The sequence below is a fragment of the Theropithecus gelada genome, chromosome 17 (assembly GCF_003255815.1).
Source record: "Theropithecus gelada isolate Dixy chromosome 17, Tgel_1.0, whole genome shotgun sequence".
Taxonomy (NCBI): domain Eukaryota; kingdom Metazoa; phylum Chordata; class Mammalia; order Primates; family Cercopithecidae; genus Theropithecus; species Theropithecus gelada.
Genome location: NC_037685.1, coordinates 46682220 through 46699628, shown reverse-complemented (window position 1 = coordinate 46699628; position 17409 = coordinate 46682220). Strand labels below are relative to the sequence as shown.

General features: G+C 36.9%; 1 protein-coding gene and 1 long non-coding RNA gene across 2 annotated transcripts in view; both read left to right on the top strand.

The window, feature by feature from the left end:
* Positions 1-3468, top strand: part of LOC112611060 — a 48649-nt gene extending 45181 nt beyond the window's left edge. Inside the window, exon 2 of the long non-coding RNA XR_003116533.1 lies at positions 1725-3468. This is a non-coding gene — a long non-coding RNA (uncharacterized LOC112611060). The remainder of the gene's footprint in view (positions 1-1724) is intronic.
* The window catches only part of FAM155A (family with sequence similarity 155 member A), a 688104-nt gene that overhangs the window by 80271 nt on the left and 590424 nt on the right, over positions 1-17409 (top strand). The gene's annotated exons all lie outside the window — the stretch shown is intronic.

Here is a 17409-nt window from a genome sequence, read left to right as displayed (position 1 = left end):
TAGCCCTGTGTATTATATAACTAAAAGACTTCTAAAACAAGGCCTTAACCTGCACCCATTTTCTATGCATGTTTTCCCCAAATCCATTTAATATGGTACCCATATATGGCTAAAAATTAACACTCCTTGGTTAACTATGAACATGGTGAAACAGCTGCTTCTTTTTATTCACATAAATGTATGCAGAATTGCTATGCTATTTTAATAACTATGCAATAGACACATCTTGCCATGACTCATTTCATGTTGCTGTTAGTGAATTATGTGTATGTGATCTGACATAAAGATTTCAGCCCTGTTTTATTCAATTTATCTTCATCATCATCAGTAAAACTTCATCATATAGGAGATTGATAAATGATTACTTATGGAACAGATTTAAACTAATTATATGATGTATAGTTTATTCTATAAATGCTTTCATCTAAGCTTCCAAAATAAAATGTCTTTTTAATATTTTAATATCCACCCTTTATGCTTTCTTCAATTTGTTGCCTATTTAAGGGTTAATTTTGGCATCTTGTATGTACTGTACTATTCTACTTTTTTCTGTAAATGTTTTCTGCCATAAGCTATGTTTAATACTTTTTATTTTATTTTAGCCAAGTTGTATGTGTAAATACACATGAAAGACTTTGAGCAGTGCTTGGTATAAAGTACTTAATAAACATTGATGGTTGCCATTGCTGTAAATGCTTCAGGAAAATTCTTAATTATGTCTGAATCACTCTAGTTTCCTAAATTAGTCTGTGGTTTATGAGTCTTGATGGTTTTGCATTGTAAGATAGCAGTAATTTTATGGAGGCAGCACTGTAAACCTGCACTACTGAACATTTTCAAATATTGTGTACAGTGTACAAGGGAGTGAATGAGTCCTGAACAGCACAATTTGCCATTTTAATTTTCCTAAACAAAAGTTTAGTTTCTTTTATCCTTCTTTGCCTGTATATGTAACTCAAGACATAGTAGTTGGTTGACAAGTTTCTGTCCAGATTATTACAATTTACCAGGAATTTAGGTGAATATAACCAACTGCCTGGCAGCATAGTGCGGTGCAGAGAGCACGGGCATTCAGCTCAGAGACCTGGGTGCCAGTTCTGATTTTGCCACTTTGTAGCTATGTCGCCCTGAAAAAGAATCTGTCTGAGTCTCAGTTTTATTATCTGTAAAATGGAAAAATTATGTTTGCTTCTATTTTAGAATGATTTTGATGCTTACAAAGAACAAAGAAGTGATAGTGTTTGGCGTGTAGCCACTGCTCACTGTCTCTGTTCTTTTTCACTCTTGCTTTTTCTAGCCTGTATACCCCATGATCTAGACTGACAAAGAAATGATGAAATAAAGATGAAGTAAGCAGAGTTTCCAAACCATAAACTCTCTGTTTATAAAGATTTTATCCTGTAAGGTGGAACTTTGTATGATTTTAAGACAGGAATTGCCTGACGACATTCGTACCCAATTGTAACTGAAGTAATGAAGTACTTTTTAAAGCAAAAGAGATTTTCAAAAGTTGTGAAATTCACTCTGTACTTATTGTTGTAATTAAATTGTGGAGTAGAAATTACAGTCTTATCAAAATTTAATTTTAGTAAATTCATGCCAAGCCACTAAAATATTAAATTTTAATATCATGATCTCTCTTTTCCTTTACTTGTATACACACACAAAATTTCCTTCTGTTATTTCACCGTGTTTCCTAATTCTTATTTCTTCTCTTGGTCCAGTTCAGATAAGCCTGTGATCCACTCCACGGCAACCCAAGGGAGTGGTCAAGTCACACAGAACTCTGTGTCACCCCCTGACAGTTTCCTCACCACAGTCAGAATGGCACTTGTGACAGACACTGGAGTTTCTCTTCAATCTAATTAAGGTTCCATTAACTTAACTAGGTTAACCATATTTGTTTTCTATTATGACCAACCTCCAGGCCAGAATTTCAGTAATTATCATACATTGTTAACGTTTTTTTCACGAATGCTTTCCTGTTGCCACTGTCCTTCAGCAATTGGGCAAGTCTTCCGTCTGTGTGACAAAAAATAAAAAATAAAAAAGGATACAATCAAACTGCATCCATTGATTGGCAGATACGTTCTAGCTGCTAAATTAGCTGCTGGGGTCCTCCAGATAAGCCCCTGCATTCTGGAGCTTGCCCTGCAGTGGGTGACAGGGACATGTTCGGCAGAACTGTGTAATGACTGTGGCCATGTGCCGGTAGATTCCAAGTGCTGCGTTATCACCCGTGAGGAACAACAGGACATTCATGGAACCATTACTGGAAGAGGAAAGGGCTAGAGTGAAACCAAAATTTTAACTGGAGATAGGCCATGGGAAGAGAGAGGAAGAAGATATTGCAGGAAGAAAGGTAGTGACTTGAACACATTTGGAAAAGTGCATTTATTCAACAAGATCCACCAGTGCAGGAAGAAGAGGGAGAGAGAGATGATGTCAGAGCATGAATGTCCCAAATAGAAAAATTAAAAAGGGAAACTTTGTTATCAGCTAGATTGACTTAAAAAAAAAACCATAACACTTGGTTCCAAATATGAAGACTAGATCAGGAAGGGCAAAATGAGACACCCAGATAATAACTGGGAGGCTGTTACAGTGATCCAGTTGAAAAACAAGGAGGATAAACTAATTTTGGGATGATGGGATGAAGAAAATAAAAAAAAAAAATTTACAAAAGACAGGATTCCAACAAGGAGGATGAAGAAGATTTAAATGCTAAGGATGACATCCAAAGTACAGACTGACCCAAATGTCTTGATGGTGGCTCTGCTGGGCAAGCTAAAGAAATGGTGAAGTCAACTCAGGACATGCTGACTCTGAGAGATTCAAGGGACAATTCATGCAAACCGTGGGTTGGCAAGTGCACATCTAACCTGGGGATAAGGATGTAATATAAGATAAAGCTTCACAATTCATAACAATGAATGAAATTATCAAGGTCTAAAAAAAGAATTATATTACCTAGGAAGATTTGATTGGTAGATGCACTTATTATTTATAGGTAGATGCACTTATTATTCAAGCACATACACTGCAGTGTTCAGGAAAGAATGGTTTTAAGTATTTTCTGTGAGACCAATGTATTAGTTTGCAAGAGGTTTTAGACTGGTAGTACTTTTTTCTAAAAACATAACTTCAGAAATACTTAATTGTACTTATTCATTTACTAGAATAAATGATATACTAGTTACGGGAATGTAGCAAGAGTCAGGTAGCTCTCAATTCCATTCTCTGAAAGTCAGAAAAAGATATGGAAATATGGTGTTAGCTAATTAATTGCTTTACCATGACCCATGTAGCAATAGGTTTGGTGTCGTTGGGTGTGAAACTATAGACACATAAACTGTGAATCATAAAGAGAACAGAAGGCATATTTGGGACTCAACCCATGTGTCTGACTTTGCATTACCTTAGAGCTTCTAATACAGTTTATATCTTTAAATAAACCAATTACATAGACATTCTTATCATAGAACTGTGATGATAATATTTTCAGCGTTAAGCATATATTATTGGAAAAATTTAAGGCCAGAGTTTTAGATTATTGAAAAAAATTGATGTTTATGCGTATATATGGATTTCTTATTAACCTAAGAATATATTCTGTTACGGGTGTACAAAGAACTGGTTAAAGGTATTTTCTTACATCTTCAGTAATGAATAGTGATGGTAGTTTAATGTTATCCCAAAAGAGTAATATTAGATGTACATAATAAAGCTAATATTTTCTTTGTAGGTCAGGAGTAAGCATGGGAGACCAAATGAAATAATAGCATGAAATGATTATGTAAACATTCTTAGGTATGTCTACCACTCAGGGTATGAATCTCTCTGAACTTCAGCGCCCTTACCTCAGAAATGAACATACCTCAGGTGTCCATTGTCCCCACCAGGTTTACTTTCCAACATTCTTTGCTCCGTTCTCAGCTCCTGGGAGTGGATGTGTAGCATCTACTGTAAGCTTCAGTGAGTTAGATTTCAGTGAGTTTCCTAGTCATTTTGGTGAGACAAGTGGTTGCCTTGGAAAGAGTTGAGAGGGAGAAAAGAGCCTGAGGTCAGGCATATATTCTCTCTCTCTCTTTTTTTTTTTTTTTTTTTTAGATGGAGTTTCTCTCTTGTCGCCCAGGCTGGAGTGCAGTGGCACAATCTTGGCTCACTGCAACCTCCACCTGCCTAGTTCAAGTGGTTCTCCTGCCTCAGCCTCCCAAGTAGCAGGGATTACAGGCATCCACCACCACCACGCCCGGCTACTTTTTTGTATTTTTAGTAGAAACGTGATTTCGCCATGTGCAGACTGGTCTCAAACTCCTGACCTCAGGTGATCGCCTGCCTCAGCCTCCCAAAGTGTTGGGATTACAGGAGTGGAGTGAGCCACCACCACGCCCAGCTTTTTTTTTTTTTTCAGAAGGAGTTTCGCTGTTGTTGCCCAGGCTGAAGTGCAATGGCACGATTTCGGCTTACTGCAACCTCTGCCTCCCAGATTCAAATGATTCTCCTGTCTCAGCCTCCTGAGTAGTTGGGATTACAGGCATGCTGCACCACCATGCTCGGCTAATTTTGTATTTTTAGTAGAGATGGGGTTTCACCATGTTGGTCAGACTGGTCTCGAACTCTTGACCTCAGGTGATCCACCCGCCTTGGCCTCCCAAAGTGCTGGGATTACAGGCGTGAACCACCGTGCCCGGCCCATTTATTCTCTTAAGTTCCTTACTGTGAAGATTCCTTGTACTGGCTAACTCCTCAACAAAACCTTTGCTCTTCCAAAAGAGACTATCTCTGGGACTCTGTGAATTTCTCTCTTTCTGAGCCCTCTCCGTACTCTTGTCTTTTGAGTCTTGGCTGCGGGAACACTCTGCCTGGCTTTTACACCAAACCTCATGGTACCCCTACCTCTTGCCCACAATTCTCTCTCTGTAAATAAAACCTCCTCACGTTGTCCCAATTTGAGTGTCCTCTGTGGCCTGTCAGATCCTGATTGATAACACGTTCACCAGGATGACAGAAAATTATTCTTTGTTTCTGTAGGTTTCAGAACCACTGTATCAAAGTACAGCCTTCAAAAAGTCTGTAAGGCGGAACAATTATTATAGGTATTTCTATGCATCTCACTGGAGCAATCTCTTTTTTATCCCTCAAGTTATTGGGGTACAAGTGGTATTTAGTTACATGAGTAAGTTATTTACTGGTGGTTTGTGAAGTTTTGGTGCACCCGTCACCCGGGTAGTACACACTGAATGCTATTTGTAATCTTTTATCTGTTACCCCTCTCTCACCCTTCCCCCCAAGTCCCCAAAGTCCATTGCATTATTCTTATGACTTTGCATCCTCATAGCTTAGCTCCCACCTAGTGAAAACATATGATGTTTGGTTTTCCATACCTGAGTTACTTCACTTAGAATTATAGTCTCCAGTCTCATCCAGGTCTCTGCAAATGCTGTTAATTCATTCCTTTTTATGGCTGAGTAGTATTCCATCACACACACACCCCACAGTTTCTTTATCTACTCATTGATTGATGGGGCATTTGGGTTGGTTCCACGATTTTGCAATTGCAAATCGTGCTGCTATAAACATACATGTACAAGTATCTTTTCCATATTATATCTTTTCCTCTGGGTAGATAACCAGTAGTGGGATTGCTGGATCAAATGGTAGTTCTACTTTTAGTTCTTTAAGGAATCTCCACACAATTTTCCATAGTGGCTGTACTACTTTACATTCCCACGAGCAGTGTAGAAGCACTTCCTAATTACCACATCCACACCAACATCTACTGGTTTTTGATTTTTTGATTATGGCCATTCTTGCAGGAGTAAGGTGGTATCGCATTGTGGTTTAAATTTGCATTTCCCTGATCATTAGTGATGTTGAGCATGTTTTCATATGTTTGTTGGCCATTCGTATATCTTCTTTTGACCAATGTCTGGTTGTGTCCTTAGCCCACTTTTTGAGGGAATATTTTTTTTTCTTACTGGAGCAACCTCTTTTTAATTTGACTTTAAATATTGATCAGAACAGACCTTATCATGTTTCATCTGTGGCACTTTAAGATAATCCGAGGAGCTTTCTATTCCATATAAAGAAGAAAATGAGTGAATAATTTACTAGGAAAAATTTTCGTGAACTGACAACTAGGAACAGCTATGCTGGTATTTGTGGATGCCTTTATATGATAGCACAGGATAATTGCTTGTTTCATTAGTTACCTGCAGCATGCAGTTTCCATGCTTTCACCTCCTGTTGCGGTTGTTTAAAAACACAATTTCTACTTGAGACCCATCACTGAAAGTCAGCCGGGCAGTAGTTATTTCGCTACTCTTTGCATGTCTGGGGAAATCTCGTTTTCTAAAATAAACAAGTATATGTAGATCCTATTGTGTACAAGTTTTCCTGAAATCCCATGCAGCTTGGCGTCTAAAATACTATGTACAGCTGGCACCTCTTTATGGCTGTTGGAAGGAGACGTCTTCTCTCAGTCAGTCACTGAGGGGAGCGGTTGTGTGGAATCAGCACATAGTAATCCTACTGCCTCCCGGGTGCTCAGCTCTGAAAGTCTACTGGGTAGAAGAGGAGGTGAAGAATCTCTCACAGTAAATGGTTTTTATAAGATTTTCTTATAAAACCATTCCTCGGAAGTGTAACTTAGCCTTTCCTTACAATTTTTATCACCAACCAAGCACTAATGCAAAAAATAAAACAATAACAAAACAGTGTTTGGTTCATTTATTCATTCAAAAAACTTTACTGAGTTAGGCAGTGTGGGTTTGATAATTAATAAAATTTGTATTAGTTGTCCACATAATGATTACAGTCAGTGCAGGCTACAGCAACATGCAATTAAATAAACAATTACAGTCAAAGAATAGAGCTTTTAGAGGCGGATAGCAGTGACATCTAACTCAAAATGAGATTATGCACCAAATAAAGTGCTGCAAAGAAGAGATCCTGAAGATGGGGTATGCTTCTAATATGATCTAGTAAGCTGGCACATCTTTGATTCTGCCAATTAGTGAGAGCTGCTGATAAATTTTTAAGTGATTAGAACAAACATCATGCTCTCAAAACACAATTCAAATATGTAATGCTATTAGTAAGGGAAGAATGGATGTGGATAGAGTGAAATAGCCTCTAGAGTCAGAAAGGAGACAGAGTTTATATGTAGGGGTGGGAGCAAACTGAAGTAACATTTTGTATACATCCAAAACGTAGATCAGATTTAAAAGATCGATAAATTATACTCAGGCTGTTTCGTCAATTGAATGTTGATTTTTAAATCTCTAAGGTTTATGTAATACAGCCTCTGCTACAAGTGGATACTCTCTCATAGGGCACCCTGTGTTGCCTTTAAATGATTATTATGTTAAAGATTTGTTAAATTAAAAATGAACATTCTTTTTTTTGCAGAGGCATCTGTGGTTTCAAGAAACAGAAACAAAATGAAATTTTTCATATAATAATCAGATAATAATATTAGCGTAGACAATACTGATTAGTTTTCTCCTGGCACAAGAAGAAATTTTTAGTGTTATCACCAGTAAAAAGTGATGCAAATCCACTATAAATTTGATAAGTATTTGACATTTCTCCTATGTTCTAGTTTGTGCAACTGTTAAAACACTTAGCATGTATTGATTATCTAATTCAATAAAACAGCATCTAAAATGTTATCAGCAATATACTAAATGCTAAGAATATAAAGATGAATAAAAACTTGGTCTCCATTTTTCAAGAGCTCAGATTTTTATCAGTAAAGGCACTACAAAAGATTATGAAGTCAGTTGGGGGCCCATGTAAAATGGTTACAGAGTAATAATCATCATTGCCTAGCACTTTACAGAAATTAAAACTCTTGTATTTTTAGTAGAGACGGGGTTTTACCATGTTAGTCAGGCTGGTCTCGAACTCCTGTCCTCAGATGATCCACCTGCCTCGGCCTCCCAAAGTGTTGGGATTACAGACGTGAGCCACTGCCAGTGTTGGCGGGCGCCTGTAATCCCCGTTACTCAGGAGGCTGAGGCAGGAGAATTGCTTGAACCCGGGAGGAGGAGGCTGCAGTGAGCCGAGATCACGCCATTGCACTCCAGCCTGGGTGATGGTGAGACTGCGTCTTAAAAAAACAAAAAAAGTTAAAACTCTTTTCAAATATGTTATCTTTTTGGATACTTTCAACACCTGTGAGAAATAACCATAATTTTAATCATTCCTATATTAAACATCAGAAAGTTAAAATTGAGCAAAGACAGGACTTTTTTCTTCTAAGGCACAGAAAAATTGTGCCCGATGTCAGTGTTGAACGCAAGCAAAAACTGTGAAAACGTGGAGAACCCGAGTGAAAGGTAAAGTGTTTAGTTGGGTGGAAGGTGAAATATGGAAATTAAGAGGGGAGAGGAGAAAGAGGGTTCAGCATGGAAACTGAGTCATGGGGCCTTTCAATAGGGAGAAACCCTAAGGTTTATGGCCTCCATCTCCTGTCCACTCTGAAAACTTGTGCTTAGGCCCTTCTAAACATAGGCAGTTTACTCAAACAAGACAAAACAAAACAAACACAAAAACAAACAAACAAAAAAACAGAAAAGAAAACACTCCTGTTTTAATCCTAGCCTGCAATCTGCCTTCAGCAAACTGCCAGCCATTGACTTTAGTTCTGCCATCAAGAGTCATGTCTGTTCCAATTCCGGTTCAACATACAGGTCTTTAAAATGTGAATTCAGTGATCATACCCCCTTTAAGAATTCAGTTCAAGTTCAATATTCCCAGTTTCTTTAACCACTCCTCACACAGTATCACATTAGATGTTCCACTCTTCTGGTTTTGCTCCTCTGGGCACACTGTAATTAAGTTCCTTCTTAAAACATGGTGACCAGATTTAAGCATGATGCTCCAAATACATTCCTTTACACCAAGGGATAGAGGAAGACAGATGTTCCCTTTGTTCTGAATTCTGTGATTCCATTCATGCAGCCTCAGTTTGCAGGGGAGTTTTGGCAGCCAAGTCTCTCTGTTCACTCCTGTTAAATAAACAGTCACCCCAGAAATCCTAGGTGTTTTCACACGTTATTTCATTTACCCAGGTCTCCCTCATCTCAGGATTTGAAGCAATTATTTAAAAAGTAAAATGTGCAATTTGAATCTCTCTCATTAAATTATGTTTTTAATTCATCAGCAAATGAATCAGCAGAGAATTTGAACAAGACAGAAAGTAAGAACAATGTCACAAAGTCAAAGGAAGAACACTTCTGGGAATATGATGTAAAAATATGTTTACCTTTTGTTAAACATATATATTCCATAAACGTACATAAAGGAGCGTTTTAAAGTTTTTTCCCCTCAAGTTTCAATAACTACCACTGTCTTCCTTTCCTATAATTTACATAAAATTAAATTTCTGTTCTTAAAGGCATTGATGCATGTATTAGGCCATTCTTGCATTGCTACAAAGAAATACCTGAGGCTGGGTAAAGAAAAAGGGTTTAATTGGCTCACTGTTCTGCAGGCTGTAGAGAAGCATAGCTCCAGCACCAGCTTGTGGGGAGGCCTCAGGAAGCTTACAATTATGGCAGAAGCTGGAGCAGGCACTTTACATGACGAATGCAGGAGCAAGAGAGAGAGTTGCGGGCAAGGTGTCACACACTTCTAAATGAGCAGATCTTGCGAGAACTCACTCACTATCATAAAGAGAGCAGCAAGGCATGAGAGATCTGCCCCCATGATCCAAACACCTCCCACCAGGCTGGCCCTCCAGCATTGCAGATTACAATTCAACGTGAGATTTGGGTGGGGACAAATATCCAGATTATATCAACGGGTGTATCTCCCTTTCTTTATACTTTTTAGCTATCGGCTAATAAAGCTCAAGAGGCAAATTTCTGACTGTACCACCTCCTGGTGGTCTGTCTGGGGCAAATCTTAAACTTTTTCTAAACATAATTTTCTTACCTATAAAGTGGGTACAATAATAAAATCTTCCTCATAAGGGTGCTGTGACAGCCATGCAAAATACTTTATGTGAAGTTTTGGGAAAATGGCCAGATATAGAAATATCAGTAAATGTTAGCAGTTTTTTGTTCATTTGTTTGTTTGAGATAGGTTCTTGCGCCATCACCCAGGCTGGAGTACTGGGGCAGGATTACAGGTAACTGAAGCTTCAACCTCCTGGGCACAAGCGATGTTCTCGCCTCAGTCTCCAAGCAGCTGGGACTACAGGCATGAACCACCGTGCCTGGCTAATTTTTTAGATTTTTTTTTTTGTACAGGTAGGGTCCTCTTACATGGCCCAGGCTGGTCTTCAATTCCTGGCCTCAAGTGATCCTCCTGCCTGGGCCTCCCAAAGTTTTGGGATTGCAAGCATAAGCCAACATGTCTGGCCAATGTTCAGTATTTTTATTAAGCCACCACTAAAACTGGTATTAGTTTATATTGCAGCATTTACATCAAAGCACGTCATGTGTATTTTAAGTATGCATTTACATTTTTGTACATCCTAAAATCTGTCATGTTCTTAAGGAAATTGTTTCCTACTCAACTTTGTGTTCATAAGATCTATCATGATTCCTAGCACACAGCAGGTATTCAATACATGCTTGTGAAATTAATGTAATAGATGAATTAATAAGTGTGGATATGGTGCAGTTTAAGAGTTCATCAGTCAGGCTATCCTCTTGTTTAGTGATAGTGTTCATCGCGTTGTCATGCTGGTATAAATCCGTGACCTGTTCTTTATGTGTTAAGAATGATATTATTACTGAGAGCATCCCATATGCCAGAAACAGTTTGCATATATTTTTTCCTTTACTTCTCATTGCCACCCTTTGAGATAGGTTCAACGACTAATCGCTTTTCACAGATGAGGAAACCAAGGTACCTAGACATTACAAAAATGTACCCAAGGAAACTTACCCAGCTGATGAGAGATGGAGCAGGACTAGAACCTAGCCTGTCTGACTGCATAGCTGAGACAATTCATCACTGCCCTCTATTGCCTCTGCCTCTGCCAAATCAATGTGTCTAATGATAGTAATGATTTTAAAAATGTTCCAGATTTAGCTCAGTTTGTACATTTGTTTTGTTCTCTCCTGACTGCTTTCAAAAGCTACAGCTGATGGCCATGCCACATCCTCTTTCCCTCTTGCTGCTGAAGCCAGCAAGTTGTACAGTTGACATGAGAGAAAAACAAGGTCAACTTTCACTTTAGGGTGATTTGAGGACACTTTAGGACTATAATATCACCGTTCGGCTGTTAGGCCAGGTGCATAAAAGTTAACCTGCTCTGACAGCCTGGCTTGGTCATTTCCTAACTAACCTCAGAGATATTATTCAGCGTACCCAAACCTCAGTTGCCTTATCTTTGAGTGGGGAACATAATACTTTTCCATATTGTTGTAAAGAATAAATGAAATAAAATGTGAAAGCATCTAAAATGTTGTGTAGCTTAGAGTCTAGCTTTGTGTTTCTGATCTCAGTGAAATTCACAGTTCGTTGGGAAGCATAGGCACTTACATCTGTAACTGTGGCGTGATGTGGTCTCTAAGACACGTGCATAATATAGAGATATCAGGGAAGAAAGAGCCCTCCTGACTCGGAAGAGAGGAAGGAAGAACCACAAGAGCTGAGATTTAAGGCTGCTTTTTAAAGAAGGGTTTCAGCTCCTTCATAACATGGCTAATTTAATAGTGATCCATTCCCAGAGACTCCATAAGAACAAAAAAGGGCTATTTTCTCCAGTTCTCCATCCCCACTACCTAGCACTGAAGCCTTGCATATTATAGGAATTGGATAAATGGCTGCTGGAGGAATTATGGAACTACAGAGAATGTAGTAACCAAAGTTATATGCTGGCGTTAGGTAAGAAATATATTGACCTCCATTTCACTAATGAACAATTTAGTCTCAGAGAGGTTTTAATTTGGCCAACATAGTTAATGTAGCCAGGAAAAGATAAAGGAACATATACTATCTAACTGTAAAATTGCTGAATGTAGTTTCTTAGGATTTTGTCCTAAATTGGAAAGCAATGCCGTAACAAAATGATATTCAAGTTGATTTTGGAATCCAGTGGTGTTGCCTGTGGCTTCATTTCCGTAGTTGATTTATAAATTCCTTGAATCTGTTAGAGCAGTCACTAAACCATTGAGAAAAATGTATAGCATGATATGCAGAAATGGAGCTCTGTAGCACACCTATGCACATAAATACAAATACACATATTTAAATTGACACAGGATTACTGCTGCCATATATCAGTCTTCTTAAATCCATTGGAAATATTGAGAGAAATGATTGAAGTAACTTCTTCTCGTCTTCATGAAAAAGTAAAATTTCTAGCTCAGTTTCTGGAGCACAGTAGACACTTAATGTTTGATGAATAGAAGCATAACAGGCTGACTTAATTAACTAACTAATAGTTTAAAATACTTGAAGTTGATAATTTAAGGGGGGAATCTATCTTTAGCAGGATCGAAAACACAACATGATCGTTAAAATATAGTTGATTGTACACTTATACAAAAGAGTGACACTCATCATTTTTAAATGATGAGGAAATCAAAGCCTAAACACTCACAGGCTTGTTAAAAATAAGAGATCTTCGTAGAATAATACTTGGTTTTAGAAAAATTATTCAAAATACAGGAATATAATTAGGACAATAATAAGAAAATCCTTGAAATTATTTTATCAGAATTTTAGCTTATTTAACCCATGGCAAAGTAATTATAAGATTGTCCTGTAATAAATTGAGGTCTAGCCAGATATTAGCTTTAAACGAAGACATTAGTCTTTTTGGCACTATTTTTGAGTTTGTTTATTCTGAGTGTGATTTATAACCCTGAAGTATGATTTATCATGTATATCAAGATAGTTTCACATTTGCTAGTGCTGTCTTTGCTTCAGTTCATGTTTCTGATGAGAAAATTGAAAGTAATCCATCAAACTGGAATATGGTCAAGGTAGAATATGTCAAACTCTGTGAATGAAAACCACAGTATAGTCAAATAGCTTCTACAAACACATGGCCAATATACTGCTTACCTTACTAGTACTTTGTTTCATCTTCTTAATGACATTGAGCTTCTTAAAGGAGCTGTAAATTATTCATGTTACCTTGCTTGTGCATACCCAGGTACACTGTACTCATTTAATCTTCATATTAAACAAATATGAAATGTAAAAAAAAAACCCTCTTTTTAAATGTGATAGATAGTAAAGATCTATCCTGACATTTTATATTGCATACAATTTAAACATTATTTTTTAATGGGAAACCATCACATATGGTAGAGATTTTATACAGAATTTTAAAATGTGGCATTAAAAAAAATTGTTCCATGGAAAACTGCTTTCAGAGATTTTTAGTAAGTGTGTTTCTCACATAGGAACCTAAGCTTCTCAGAGCTTTTAATAGGCTTCTAACAGGCTAATAGTCAAGGCCATGACCCAAGAAGGGATATAGTTCACAGTGTTTTCCACAAATATTTCACCACAGAATTTCTTTTCTCATTGAACACATTTTAGAAAAGCCTGCAGTAAATGACGCTGCAAATCTCAAAATGGCTAATTTAGCTTTTACTGACATATTGCATACATTGTTAATTAGGGACTTTTTTTTTTTTTCACATAGCATTTATATAACTCCTGAAACACCTCCCTGAATTTATGTTTTACATTTAACTTATCTCAAACAAATAGAGACATACTGTATTGCTTGTGCCAGGACAGGATTTTGTTTTTTTCACATTAAATATGGAAACTCTGTAATAATGCAAAACAGATCAGACAAATGGTCCACTTACCTCAATATTTTAAAAACTGTTCACTACTAGTGGTATAGGAAAGGGGTACCCATGCAGACCCCAAGAGAAGGTTCTTGGATCTCGTGCAAGAAGGAATTCAGGGTAAGTCCACAGTGCAAAGTAAAAACAAAGTTATTAAGAAAGTAAAGTAGCGAAAATGTAGCTACTCCATAGACAGAGTAGGAATTCCTGAAAGTAAGAGGGGGAACGCGTCCACCCTAGATACAATACTTGTATATATGGGGAAATGTGCTCTGCTTCAAGGGTTTGTGATAAAGGATTAATTTTCTTAATTACTATATTTTGCAAGAATCAGTATTATTATTTTTAAAGCAAAATTAGAAATGTCTTTGTTCTCATGCCTATAATCCCAGCACTTCAGGAGGCTGAGGTGGGAGGATCACGAGGTCAGGAGATTGAGATCATCCTGGCCAACGTGGTGAAATCCTGTCTCTACTGAAAATACAAAAATTAGCTGGGAGTGGTGGCACGTGCCTGTAGTCCCAGCTACTCCAGAGGCTGAGGCAGGAGAATCACTTGAACCTGGAAGGCGGTTGCAGTGAGCCGAGATTGCGCCACTCTACTCCAGCCTGGAGACAGAGCAGAGTGAGACTCTGTCTCAAAAAAAACAAAAACAAAAACATGCTTTTGTTCTCCAGATATCAGGATATCTGGACACTCCCAAGTCTGGGTCTATTTAGTAAACATTTTTAATTTGTTCCCTTAACAGTAAACATCTACAGGCTAGGAATGCCTTTCTGGAAATGCAGTCCAGCAACTCCTAGCCTCATTTTCCCAGCCCTCACTCAAAAAGGGAACGCTGTGGTTCGAACGCCTCTGACACTGATCTATATTATATATTATACTAAATTACATATTATAGATTTTATATATTGTATTATATATGTTTATAATATGCACATATATATACATTTATGCTGTTAAGGAAAACAAAACAAATATTTTATATATGTGTATGTATAAAATGACATGCAATCCAGTTGATTGCCATTAAGTATGTTATGTATTGATTATGATCATAATTATAGACCTTCTACAATTTATATATGTTTTCAATTGTAAAACAGGTTTTAAAAATCAGATTTCAGGTAATTATCATATACTCTCACACACACACACACACACACACACACACACACACACATATGATGTTAAAATAACATCTCAACCAATATATAAGTTTAGGATTTGGAAACATCCAGAAAGTAAAATTTAAAAGTTCTGCTAATTTTACATTTTGGTAAGATTTTTTTTTTTTTTAATTTAGTCCTTAACATAATGCAAATTTAATTTGCAAGATAGAATACATAGATAGATAGATAGATAGATAGATATTTGACGTACAATTTGAAATTGTTTTATGCCCCTTTGAGGAAACATGTCAGTGATTTTATTTAAGGAGCTACACCCACACTCCCTCATTCCTGGGAAAGAAAAAGACAAGAAACTCACAAGGTCTGCTAAAGGCCAAAGACTATTTAGGCCAAAAGGAATAATGCAACCAAAAGATTGCCAGAATCAAAGAAAACACAGAGAAAAAGGAAATCAGCAAGTTATTTCAAAAGGGAAGAGAAAAATGTAAGTCAGGTCATTAAAGATTTAATCGACTAGTACAAAGTCAATGAGAACAAAGCCATCAAATGAACATTTACAGTGAGCCAGTTGGGAATTCACCTAGGCCATTAACATGTCTTCCTAATCACAATAGGCAACTCTCAAAAGGCTGTTAGTAAACCCTGTATTTTGGAGAAATATATTTGGACAATGACTTGAGAGTGATTAGAAGGATCACTGGATAAGAAAGTTCATATTACTTACTTTTGAAACCATGGTACTTGAAGTCTATTTCAGAAGTGAAAGCCCGGTTGTAGATACTTATGAACTGTATCTTTCCTTAAAACATAGAGCTCTTATTTAATAATGAACTAGAGTTACATTTCTATATTCTATGAATAATTTGCTATGCATAAATAATATTAAATAATTTTTTTGACATTTAAAAGTTTTAGGCATGCAAAAGAGTTGACAATTTAGAGTTGACCTCTTGCCCCTCATCTACACTTTCCAGGAGAACTAAACTACCTCTGAATTTTAGGTAGCTCCAAACAGCACAAGTAATCAAAAGAACGTCTTAGATAACTTTGGCTAATGTTTGAGATTATCGTTATTATAAAAAACAAAAGTGAATTTTGAGTTTGAGGTATTGGGAGGATCTATATTGATGGAATTCTCTAGGTGGTGATGGTAACCCATTATACTTTAGGCTCAGCCAGCAAAACTTTCCACAGCTGGTGATTTAATCAGGGACTGGTGGATTATATAAGGGTTAATGGAACAGTTTTTTTAGGATGAAAACCTGTATTTACTTCTAAACTCTGAAGAAATTGCCATATCTGCCAGTCAATTGCTGCCGCTCATTAATGTTATCGGTAGTATTACTTTGTGTGCCCTTACTTGCAAAAAAGGTTTTAGTCCATTTTCTTCCATTTGCTTATCAGATGTTAAAGATGAAGGGAAAGTTATTCCGAGAATGATTCCAATTGTTCATCCTGTTCCTTATAAATGCTTTTGAGAAATCTCAATTAGTAGAAAAAAAGAGTCTCAAGATGTTGTTCACATTCTAAATTTTTATAAAAGCTATTATGGATTATTAACCAATTTATTGTGTCCCATCATATTAGAATATTTTTAAATATTATTTTTAATCCTTAAAATGAGTCTCACTTCTAGGAAATATGTTTATTTTTATTTTGTAAAAGAAAATTGAAGGATTACAGTATTGAAATAATTTGCCACAATTAGACAGTATTTAGCATGTCACAGCCATAATTTTAGAAACAAATTACTATCCATTTATTGGGTGCTTATTATATGCCAGATACTGCTCAAAGCCTTGTACATGTATTGTCTCCTTTCATTCTCATAATAATCCTGTGAGACATTGGATCAGTGGAGTATCATGGATTCCATTTTTAATTAAGGAAGCTGAGGCTCAGACAATTGAAGTAACAGGCCAAAGGACACAAGACTCTTAAGTGAGGGGCGCTGAGATTTGCATTCACATCATCAATCTAACCCCAGCTTTGTTCTCCCCCTTCATCATAAATGAGTTCTGAGGAGGAATCTGTGGATTGACTGCTCGGGGAACATTCCAGGTAGTCCTTACTTCCTCAACATGTCTCTACTTCATCCATATCTCCCCACTCTTTAATTGTGTCTCTTATCATATAAAACATGAAAATGAGAAAAACGCTCTTTAAAGATTTAGCAACGGCCTGAAGTATATACTAGAGCAGGATATGCTATCATATATAAATAGAGAAAAATTCTATTATAAAAAGGGCAAGTTTATAAAAAATAATGGACCATAAAGTCAAACCAGAGTGTCATCATAATTTTCCCAGAGTTTCTTAATTGTGAGACTTTAATGAAATATATTGGGGGAAAATGACCTTTAGCAGCATACCTGTAACTTTTATACTATCACATGAAAACACATGATACATTTGAAACCTTTCCCCTAACTTTAGGATACAATTGCAATTCTAAGATTCTTCTCATAAGGCATACAGTCATCTTCTAATTTACATGT